The sequence below is a fragment of the Lissotriton helveticus genome, chromosome 8 (genome assembly GCF_964261635.1).
Source record: "Lissotriton helveticus chromosome 8, aLisHel1.1, whole genome shotgun sequence".
Taxonomy (NCBI): Eukaryota; Metazoa; Chordata; class Amphibia; order Caudata; family Salamandridae; genus Lissotriton; species Lissotriton helveticus.
In genome coordinates, this window is record NC_136069.1 from 363,382,959 (window position 1) to 363,395,632 (window position 12,674).

A 12,674-nucleotide genomic window follows, 5' to 3' on the forward strand; every position below is an offset into this window, starting at 1 on the left:
TATCAGGCAGGCTGCGGTGTAGAGAATCACTTTGAGAAGGTCAAGTTTGGATTCAGATGCTCTGAGCAAGATAGAATTCCCATAATCAATATGGGAAACAACAAGCATTTGGCACACTGGCCTGAAATGTAGTGGCTGTACTAGTGGTTTTCCTTTTTTCAGAGTGCAGCCTCATTCTAGCCGCTTTCACTGTATGACCTATGTGCAATGGAGGGTCGAGCATGAATCATTCAAAGATCTGACTTCGGAAGCAGTTGAAGGTGGAGATCTGACTGACTGTAGTTCAGAGAGCTATTTGTCAAATATTTTGCTGTTGCTTTGCCTGTGCAAGGTGCTTTCTTTCTGTGCTTCAGTGTCAAAACGTTTAAACTGCCCTTTTATCATTTGATAGTAATTTTTCTATTACTTTGTCTTCCACTAAAAAAGTTTCTCTTTGGTTCAATCCTAAGCTCCAATATCATAAACATATTTCTTTTTGGAAATTATGGATTGCTGCTGATATTTTCTTTGTTGCAGATATTTGCCAATATGATATGTTTTACACATTTGATGTTATTCAAGCTACTTATAAATTATCATTGTCTGAGTTGCCTAAATATACATTATTATGTAATACGATTCTTAATGCTCATCCTCAACTACTTGCTTTGTCTCAGTCTTCTGGTATTGAATTTTGTATTTCTATGTTCAGTCGTTCAGGACAAATAGCATCTAAAGTATATAAAAAACTTACCACTTCAAATTCCTCCTTTGGATATCTGAATCAAAAAGGGTCCCCGCACTTTAATCTTCACTCACTTAGCATATCCTGGAAGGACATTTGGTATTCCAACACAGCTAATTAACGTCTGGCCACCCTTATACAAACTAATATTTAGTTACTCTATCTATGCTTTTGGACTCTTGATAAATTATTTAAAGCTAAACTTCTAGATACTCCAAATTGTTGGCACTGTTAATCTACAACTGGTGATCTACGACACTAATTTTTTTATTGTTTCATACATCAGATTTCCTCAGAAATTTAGCATCGTATTACACGGATTCTTAAGATTCAAACAACTTTTTCATTTCAGGTTCTAATTCTCAAATCCTCACTCTTTAAATCCATTTTCATCCCCTATGGATTGTAAATTATTGGATTTCCTTATTTCTACTGCACTCAAATCTATTACTTGCAATTGGAAAGACGCTAATTCACTTTCGGTTAATGGATGGTGGGAATGGATTATTTTCCTTAGACGTGGGCAATGTTTTTATCCACACTCTCATAAGGTCTCCTCTTCTTCTAAGTCTAGTATGTGGTCTAGTTTAGATTCCTACATTAGTACATGTTTTACAATTTAGGAAACTTATTTCCATTTGTAATAATTAATCTTTGCTTAATGTAACCCTTTTAAGTTTATCTTATTATTTATATCATGTTTGTGCTATTAAGTAATGTTGGTGTAGCTATTCGACTTTTTCTTATATATTGTAGTAGGTTTTATATGCTATATGGTTCAGTATTATTTTTTGTATTACTATTATCTGTGTATTGGTGGAATGTAAAACCAAATAGAATTCACAGTGGCTCAAGTTTACTATCAAACTGATTATTGCCTGGATGGAATCTGGAATACTCCACAAAGTGGGGTGTAATATCAGAGATTTTATGAGCAGTGCTGCCTAAATTGATTAGCGGACTACAGATAATCAGAAAAGAGGTGAACCCACAGACAACTACATCTTAAAAGCTAAACAGTTCTTCAAGGATTTAGCCCAGTTCTTCCAAACTGTGTCCTTTACTTCCCCTGCAGTCGTCTGTTTTTTATTGTATTTTTTGTTTTTCTGGGGAACATTTAATGTAGCACTACATGGGTGTTTCTTATACAGGGATAAGGCCATTTAGGCATCCCTGTCCTTAGAGCAGCCTCTAGGGTCTGTGCTTCTGAGATCTTGCAAACCCAAAGTCACAGTGATAGTGCCACAAAAATGTGCCTAGCCAGAATACCTGAACTGAACTATTAAGGCTGGCTGTGTGCAGGTTAATTTACAGAAATAACTTGAAACAACGTTGTCTGTCCTGGTAATCTTATATGCATTCTTCTTCTAGTGTAGAATGCCTCATAAAGATTTTACCTTAGAATATGGTATACAGAAATATTGTCTGACATAAACATCAGCCCTGTTAGACCTGGCATCCTTGGTTTGGCTTCCCCTAACTCTTTGCCTTCAGACCTCTTGTTTTTGTTGACTTTGATTTTTCTGGCATTATGGTTTTGCACACTTTACCATTGCTAACCACAGATATAGTGATTGTGCTTTTTCCGGAAAACGCGGTAACACTTGCTTATCCACAATTGGCATATTTAATATACTTATAAGTCCCTAGTAATGTGCACTACCTGTGCCCAGGGTCTGTAAATTAAATGCTACTAGTGGCGCTGCAGCACTGATTGTGGTTTGCACTCTTAACATTTGTTGAAGTCGAATTTTAAGTTACAATTCAGAAAATACCACTTTTAGAAAGTGGGTTGCCTTAGCCATTTGGCTTTCTGCAGCCTGTCTTTGATCTCATGTCTGCGTGTACTCGGCAGTTGGGCTTACTGTATTCTCCCTAGACAGCAAAACACAATGGGAGCTTAGGTGTGACTTGGTGGGCCATCCTGGCAAGATGAGAGAGAGGAGCTGTGCACACCTTCACTTACACCTGAATAAGCTGTGCCCTGTCCCTACACAAAGGGCTGCATAACCCCCTGTAGTGAGTCTGGAAATAGAGCAGAAAGGGAGGACATCTGTGCACTTCAAAGGCATCTCTTTGAAGTTTCCCCCTTTTCAAAGGCACCGCTGGGTATTAGTACTGGACTTCAGACACTACCACTGCAGTATTTCTCTGGACCTGTGTATACTCTAGCAGGAAGAAGGACTGCTGTGATGCTGAAAGGACTGCCATTCAGCTGTACTCCTGCTTTGCTGTGTTGACCTACTGCCTGCTGCCCTCTTGCCAGGGGGGAAAGGACAGGACCTGCCCCTCTTAAACGATAACCCAGAGTGACTCCAAGGGCTAGATGGCTACCTCGTGATCTGAAGCCTCAGGCACAGAACAGGCTTCCAACAACTTTGTATGTTTACCTGGACTCAGCTATCTGTGAGTTAAACCTTCCAAGGGGTGCCACCCCAGTACTGGATCCTTGTAAGTGGGCTTAAGGTGCTTACCAGTGGAAACGACGCATCATCTGCGCTGAGCTGCGCATCCTCGAGCCAAACCAACGTATGTCCTCAGCTGAGCGGTGCATACTCGAGCGGAACTGATGCTTTACTGCTGGTGCATGGATTGGGCCCAGTTCATCTCGATAGCCAATGCATCGCAGACGGCGCAGCACATCGCCAACCCAGGTTCTCACATCCTTGTCGACAGCAATTCACTGATGACGCCGGCTTCCGACTCACAGCTCCTCAGAGGTGAGGCATCGCCTCAGCTGCGCTGCATCCTTGATGCCCAGATTTTGCATTGCAAGCCATGGTGACGGGATCCTCGACAACGATGCACAGGACCTCGCACTGCAGCCTCGCCGCATTGCAGAACCGACACATCGCTTAGAATGCACAACGCTTCTGTCCTCGGATCCATGCAACAATACACAACAGGATTTAAGTTACTTTGTTCAGAGGGCCTAAATGGTCCCTGTAGCCTTGTGTGTGCTTCATCGCTTTCAGCCTGAACTTGTGACTTTGTCACGGTCCGGTGCAACCAGATATCCCTTTTTGGTGCTTTTTGGTGCCATTTTAGTCCAATTTTTGAAATTCGCCGGTTTACATGACCAGATTTTTGTTGTTTTGGTCATTTTGTGTGGTGTTTTTATTGCTTTTACTGTTTGAAGTGTTGCACAAATACATTACACATTGCCTTCAAGTTAAGCCTGACTGCTCTGTGCCAAGCTACCAGAGGCTAAGCACAGTTTAATTAGGGGTTTGCTTATGCCTTACACTGACTAGGATTGTGGTTACTGCTTGACCAGGGCTCACACCCAAGTCAACCCGAAACCCAATTATTAACTATGTCCTAAATATATTTTACAAAAATATTATTCTCTTGGGTGTCTACTTGCTGTGATTAGGGCCAATGGGGTTAATATGTTTTAAATTATATTTAGGACACAATATTGTATTGGAGAATATCACGACAACCATACTTTAGTACCACCCCTTATGAATATTTCAAAGGTAGAATGCCTTGTAATTTAGACCTGACTTTCTACTAATAGATTTAGTTTACAATTAATGTTGGATCTTTGAAGTCTGTCATCATTTTGGAGTTTGTAGGACATCTCAGAATGCAGCATGCCATAGGCAGAACACCTTGTTGCTGTTGTTCCAAAGCCTGAACGTAAGCCTAAATGGGAGAAGTATGGTGTTTCTGCTCTCATAGGCATCTAAGGAGGTAGAATGCTCTGTATGAAGAGGATCCGTTCTGCCTGAGAGTAATCAGAGTTATGAGCAAGTCGACAGACATTTTTGGAGCGCCAGCTCAAGTAGACAGATTGTCCAGCAGCCATCTGTATCTACAACCCTGGTATCCTGGACTGAATGTGGGAACCAGGCTCATCATCAGCATCACAAAGCGTTGAGAATGTGTCAGAGACACCGAAGGACTATACCTCCTAGTGACCCCCAACCTACCCTCCCTCTGGACTTTGAGATTTGAAGTCAGCTCACAAGCTCCTTGGTGCTCTATAGGTGGTCAGGGAGTGTGTTCTTGTAGAGGTCTATGAAAGTCCTTTGCCATTGTGTGGCACCTTTAACTCCATCTCATAAGCCTAGAGGAGAACTAGTCTTTAATATTTTCACCAAACCCTCTCAGGATTTAACCATGTGGGCATGGTTGCTGTCACCAATTGAAACAACTCTTCTGGACATACAGTTTCTGAATTATTTTTTCAAATGTTTTAAGCTCCACTTAACCCTAAACTAGGGTGTCTCTGTTCATAGAGAATGCATCCTTGTCCAGTAGGGGCCTCTGGTCTTCTTAGTGTCGCCCTATAGTGAATATTCAAATGCTTGGGACACTCGTGTGTGGCAACAGTAAGTTGCTATTTATCACCCAATACCCCCTTGAGGAACTTAACATGCTAGAGTCAAGTTTGAGCCTCAGACAGTGAACTGAGCGGTACCTTACAACTCAAAGACATGAATATATCATAAATAGAATTAACTGGAGACAAAATCTAACTTATTTTGTGTCCAGTAACCCCTATGTTAAGTACTTGAGATTGCAGACACTTTTTTATGATAAACTTGATGTGCTTCGGCTTTGATTGATTATTGATTTATTTGTGTGTGTTTAATATCACGGATATCTGACTTCTAGAGCTATAATCACCTTCCATAGTAAGGTTTGACTGCTCAATCAAATTACTATTGGTAAGTCAAGAGTACAAAGAGAGAATCTGATTGATCCAAATGAAATATGATAGTACCCAGGTCTCTGAGACACCTGTTGTGACTGCCAGTATCCTCCACAGATATTACATCACAGCATTACGACCCCAAGCCAATCTTCCACATGCAGTATTGAATTAATGTATTTTTCCACTCACTTGAAGGTAGTGCTTAGTGAACAAACACTACTCTAGCTAACACCTATTCACTATGTAGGTATAGCCAGTGCTTAATTTGTAAAAAATTAAGTCCAGGTGCAAAACTTTATATAGGAGGCCACACCCAATGTCCCTGGCTCCACCCACTTCCTCCACTGGCTCCACCCACTTACTCCAGTGGTGCGATATGAAAGGAGGGTGGCTGGTAGGAGAGGAAGCAGAGCGGTAGTGGATGCTGTGATTGTTTGCTTGAGGGAGTTCATAATTTAGGGGCTCTTAAGGTCAGTGGCATAGGCTGTTGAGAGTATAAGTGAGGCAGGGATTGCTTTTATTGTATTTCTGAAAGCTAGCTACATTTCGCTCCTAATAAATCAGCCTTTTTTTCTCTCTAATTGTTGTCCTGGTTCTTACTTTAACATCTTGCTGTCAGAGTCAGTATGTGCTTGTGCATTATGTGGGCAGTATGACTATGGCGATATATTTATTTTATTTGAACTTCGCTATTTTTCACCACAATCTGCACTAAAAGTATGAAATTTTTAAGCACAGTGGCGAGCACGATTGCTCAGCCTGCTCGATGATGAGAATCTGTGCTCTCGCTGCTGGGGCTAGCACTAAATAAATACTGTTTCTCCTCTCAGATGATAGTGGTTTGCCACAAAAGCATCACCACAACAACATGTGACATTCAGGCACAAAGCACAACGCATCTGTGATGATGTATGATATGAAGGATAGTGGAGTACTATCCTGTGGGACTGTTGCTTAACAGTGAAAGGCTGAGCCCTGTAATGGGAGGGGAGAACTCATGGCTGCTGGTTCACTTTACAGTCCTTTCTCTGCAGATCAAAGCAGTCCAATACCGTTTTCCGTTTCATAAGTCTTTATTTCGGTAAAATTAACCATAAAAGACATCACAGAATAAAACACACAATATAACATTAAAACCAACATAATACATAAATTATATAATACGCAGTTCATCACTGGCTGTTCAATAATAAAAATAATAATAATAATAATACTAACAATAAACTGTCAGGCTAGCTAATGCTATCCATATATTTGACTCTAATTAGCCAGGACCAGCCAAGAAATGTTGCTACTGAGATGGCCACCGGGAGAGATGTTACCATCCCAAACAACCTTAAAGCCTCGTCTGCCCCTCTCGTCTTGAGCTTCAGGCTAATCGGTTTTAGCCAATTTTTTCGTGGGCCAACATATGCAGGGCATACAAAGATGAAATGACTCAAAGTTTCCTTCTGGTCTTGACACCATGGGCATGAATCCCCTACACCCCCCCTCCATTTGTGTGTGAACGACCTCAAGGGTAGCGTTCCTGCTCTAAATTGATGGAAGAGTTTTCTATCAATACTCTTTGTTATGGCATCCCAGTAGTTCTCCAAACTAGTATCCACTTTATGGCTCAAAAATCTACCAGAGAGAGTTGATGAGCTATGTTCCATAATCAGTCTATTTCTATATGATGCCCAGAACTGGTCTTTAGGATCCTTTTTTCCGGGGAACACGCTGGTCCTGGGGTCGGACCATAGCTGGATAAGGCCCATATCTGACAGGGTGGATTTGACCGCTTTCAACCAAGGAAGATCCCCACTACCCACTATTCGTCTGAGGTCTTCTATACCCACAGCAAAGGAAGCCAATTCAGGAGTTACCCATATTCTCCTCCATAATAGGATAATTCTCAGTTTGGCTAATTCCACAATTGGATAACAATCCAGGTCCAACATTAGAGGAAGCATGGGGGTTGATTGAAGAAGACCCACCAAGTTTCGTAAAAATGTATTTTGTATTTTCTCAAGTTGGGACAAGTTAGCGTAACCCCATAGATCTGCTCCATAAACAATTGCCGATCTAATCTTAATATTGTATATTTTCAGTGCTGGGCTCACTCTCTTAGTTAGAGAGGACCTCTGCTCCTTAACCAGTGTCCCACTTAACTGTGAACATTTTAATGACAATGTGTCTATCTGGGCAGACCATCTTAATCTATGGTCCAAAACCACCCCCAGGTAAGTCATCTCATTTACCTGTTCTAAATTTACACCATTAAGATTAACATGTCCCAATCTTGGTCTATTTTTGGTAAAAACCATAAACTTGGTTTTGCTTGTATTAACCTGTAAGTCATTAGCATCACAAAATTCTACAAATTTGCTAAGTGCCAATTGGAGCCCCTTTTGGGTTTTTGAAAATAAATGCGTATCGTCCTCAAAAATTAAAAGCGGAACCTTCATACCACCCAAGCTAGGAGCATCTGTGGAAGTGTCCGAAAAATAATCAACAACTCTATTAATAAAAAGGAGAAAAAGGGTGGGGGCAAGGACACATCCTTGGCGGACCCCTCGAGTCACTGGGAACTTTTTGGTGACTTGGCCCTGCATGCCCCAACGAACCTGTGCATAATTCTTCTCATGTAGTCTTATAATTAAATCCAACAGGTCCAATGGCAGACCCATTTGTGATAAAGCCTCCCACAATTTGGTTCTTGTTACCAAGTCGAAGGCAGACCTAAGGTCCACAAAGGCCGCAATAAATCACACCTTCACTTAAAACCACCACCTTCCAATAGATTAATAAGAATCTTAAGATCTGATCTATTGTGCTTACGCAAGGCCTAAAGCCGGCCTGCAGGGGTGATAAAATAGACTTTTCGTCCATCCATGCTGTGACCTTAAACAGCACCATCCGAGAGATGATTTTTTGGATGGCATCTATGAGACTAATTGGACGATAATTAGTAGGCAGGGAGCGATCCCCCTTTTTAAAAATTGGGATCATTTCTTCCCCCTGCCAAGAGTCTGGTATCGGGGCACCGTCTGCCACCGCATTCGCTATCTTCATTATGTAAGGGACCCAGGCTGCCTGATCAGATTTAAAGAGATCTGAAGGAATGCAATCTATGCCGGGAGCTTTCCCCCCTTTAGTCTGGTTTAAGGCCAACTCTACATCTAGACGATCAAAAAGGGGATCATGACTCAGGGAGCTTAGGGGGGCCTCCCATATGCTTGCAACAGGGACTACTAGAGGGCCAGGATTGCTAAATTGAGCCCCGAAATGTAGAACCCATCCATCTTCAGCTACGTGGTTGGAGGAAGTTGTGATTCATAAGAATTCCCCCACTTAAGAACATGCCAGAACCATGATTGATTAGAGGATAAACTCGCCTCATTGAGATCCTGCCAATGTTTGTCATCCCAAGCCGATTTGGCCTCTTTCTGGCGCCTTTTATATTCCTGCCTGGACTTTCGTATGTCGACACTGTCACGCGATTTAAGTGCTGCAAGTAAGTCGATATGGGCTTTGCGACAAGATTGGTTATACCACTTTCCCCCTCCCAATGGTATTCATTTTTTTTCTCCATATTTGTTATTTGTTTTTGTAAAAAACTATTTCAAGAAAAGGAAAAGGTTATCGTGTAGCCTGCAGATTTCAACTGAATCAGTCGTTGTCTCCATGGCGGTCGAAGCCTCCACCACTTTCCGTGAAATTAAACTTAAAGTTGCGGGTTCCTCAGCTACCCTACTCCACTGTACCCTTCTGCTGTCATTCTCCAGAAACACATCTGCTGTAGCACAATTATGGGGTGCTCCCAAGCGGCAATTGCTTTCTAGAGCTAACCTGAATACTAGGGGGTTATGGTCACTCTCTGGGCGGTCCTCCACCATCATATCGACCAGAGAGGACCAGTATTCCGCCTTGATAAGAAAGTAGTCGATCCTACTCGTCCTATGACCATTATCAAAGGTGTGCTTCCCTTGTTTATCTGACGGGGTTCGCCCATTCACGGCTCTCAATCCCCATTCAAGGCAGAATCCCAGCCAATGGAGGGCTGCTTCTGTCCCCTTCTTGATAAGCGATAATTCTAGGGGCGGAATCTTCCAAAGTTTGTCCTCTTCTGCCTGGAAGTCCATCTCTCTATCAGAAAACGGCTCAAAAGTGCAGTTAAAATCACCTGCCAGAATAACAAAGGATTCCCTTTCGATTTGATTAAGTATTAGCTCCAGATCCTTAAATATGCCAATTGGGCTACGTCCGCCTGGGATACCCCTAGCATAGACGTTTATAATAACTATCGTTTGGGAGCCTGGATTTGAAAGCTTAAGCACAAGAATATCAAGATTAGTGGTGAACATCTTTGTAATGTGATAGACCAATGACTGTCTTAACCAGACACATAGACCCCCTGAGGGTCTACCCACTCCAGTCCTACAAGCAGGTTTATAAAAGTTTAAAAACCCAGGTTGGAAAATAGGATCAATTGCCCAAGTCTCTTGGAAAATCAAAATGTCCTGTTTGTTCACCAGCTCCACCCACTCCTCAATTTGAAGCCTACTTCGCAGGCCAGCTATGTTCCACGAAATAAGCCTCAATAATGTTGTGTGGTTGGCCGAGCCCGACCCTGCGGAAATATTCATGCTAGATGATAAAGGGTTTCCCCCCCTTGGACTTTGGATATCCTTTAAAGGTACATCATTCCTCCTGAGTTGGAAACAGGTTTTAACGTTTTCATACACTCCACAAACAACCATCCCAGCCTCCTGAGTACTATCTTGAATCCCTCTATATGTGCTAAGCTCCTTATTTACATCCTCTGATGCCAGCACATCCTGGCCATCGACCTCATCTACTACCAAACTCTCGCCCCAATCCCCTCCAATAAGATCGAGCTTCTCATTCCCTATATTAAAAGACATTGCATCCTGTACATCATCAGAAAAGGGTGCTGAAACTGGGGTAGCAAAAATACCCGTACAATCTTGAATGAACTCTAGATCAATGGGTGGCAGGTCAAGTCATTCATTTAAGTCCAACCCCGAGATGGGATCATAAAGATTATACAGCGGGATGTTCCAGTACTCATTGTAATTAGTGTGATTGGTATACTTATTTGGTGGGGGAATGCATCTGGGGAGATATTGACGTAAAGGGAGGGAAAAAGGTATATTTAAATTATTAGCGGGGCGAGGAAAAAGAGGTGTACAGTGAGCTAAATTCTGAGGGTTTGAATTTCTATCAGTTCTAGAATGAGTAGGAGGTCTAAACAGGCCTCTGGATAAAAATAGCTCAGGTTTCTAGTTGAGACTCCACCCTAATTTTTTCCTGGATACCAGTCGCTTATGAATGTAACGACTCTGTGATCCTTAAAGTTAACGATCACAACGTCACCTTCGATATCTTTCGGTCGGGGACCCACCAAATTACATCTTCTTACAGAGATTATATCTCCATTTAAAGGGGCGGGAAGGGGTCTGTTAGTTCTCAACCAAAAAATAACTTTATTTTTCAGGTTGTCATTGTGTTCGAAATTTCCATTGTGAATAGGGGGGGGACACCTGTTAAAAGGATCACAAAGTTAGCTGACTCTGGGGGTAAGTCCACTGTAGTCCTACAATTTAAGGTGGTTCTTTGGGTATTAGCTACCCCCGGGAACATAGTAGGCTTAATCGTTGGGGGGGGTGGTTTTTTCGGGACCAACAATTTCTTCTCTTTGGCTTGCTTATGAACAGCCATCGTCTTAGTAGAAATTGGGGGGGCACTTTTATTATTAGATGTTAAGTTTCCATTCATTTTGTGTGAACTATTTGGGTTCGATGTAATTGTACTTAGCTGGCATTTTGGTCGGGCTGGTCTCTGGGTTTCACAAGATCAGGAGTTGTGCTCAGATGAGCAGCTGCCAAAAGGCAATCCATTTTTTCCCCCAAAATTCTAACTCTCTCCATAAGTGGGAGCATATAAGATTTTAGAAGCTGTTCAAATAATTCTATTGGCTCTTTATTAGACGTAGTTAATGAATCTCCAGGGCGGGGTGGTAATAGTTGAGAACCTGGTAGAACATCACTCACTAGTGGGCCAGCTGGTTTTGTTTTTGGGCCTTCTAGAAGAGGAGTAGTACTCAATAAATTTTCCCCTTTTCTTTTTACCCCGCCTTTTTTTCCTTGGCGGAGAATGAAGTGCCCTCCGTGGATTCTTAGGATTAATTTTGGTCTTACTAGCAGTATGTGATGAAATAATCTCAAGAGATTCGACAATGTCGATTGAAAGATTAGAAAAGGTTGAATGAAGTTGCGTGACAGGAATCGAGGGAGCTGTAGAGTTTAGATCAATGAGACTGTTAGAAACAATAGGAGGGCTAATTATATTACCATTACTAATGTTATCAAAATGAACAGGAGTTGTACTATGGTCTTGAAAAATGCTAGGTATAGGGTTGGTGCTGAATAATTCAGCATCTACATCCAACCTACCAGTACTGCCCAGTTCTTGGGTGATAGTTACATTTTGGGAGGTAATCAGTGGTTTCTTTTTTAGCGATTCTATAGAGCGACGACGCTCTGCACGTTTCTCCGCTAGCAGGAGTTCTTTGTCAATTTCTTTATTTGTTTTCGCAAAGTATTTATCAAGGGGGCCAAGGATGGAGACCCCAACACTAGAGGGTAAAGAACTAGGTATGTCCGAAGACATCCTTGATACTTAAGGTACCCCAGAAACCAACAAACCTCTAACAGAAATGAACAGATTATAAATGTTAGGGACCAGGCCCAGCCCAGCCTCCTTCAGCCCCTGACGGCCACAGACGGTCCCGCCCTTGTCCCGGGCTTCTCCCGGGACGCTCCCGCGCGCTCCCGCGCAGCGGTGATTGAGCTTAGTATTGTTAGGTTTGGTCCACTCGGGGAGGTGGGGCTAGCAGGGAGAGCGGGCCAGGTGTCTCCAATTGGCCGAGCAGGGACTCCTGGGTGATGGAGTCCCCGCGCTGTAGCTCGCAGCCCTGCCTTGCCCGTGAATACCCCGGCAAAGTCCACTAGATCCACCAAAGTCCTCCAAGACGATGCGGGACCCGCGAAGCGGGTACCGCGAAGCGGGTACCGCGAGTTGTAGCTGTAAATGCAGGACACAGGACAGCCCGGTATGACGGTCGGTAGCACAGCTCTACACAAGAGATCCCGCCTGTTGGAAATGAAAGGAGGGTTTTACAGATGTCCGGCACTCGGGGAGGCAGGGCTAGCAGGGAGAGCGGGCCAGGTGTCTCCAATTGGCCGAGCAGGGACTCCTGGGTGATGGAGTCCCCGCGCT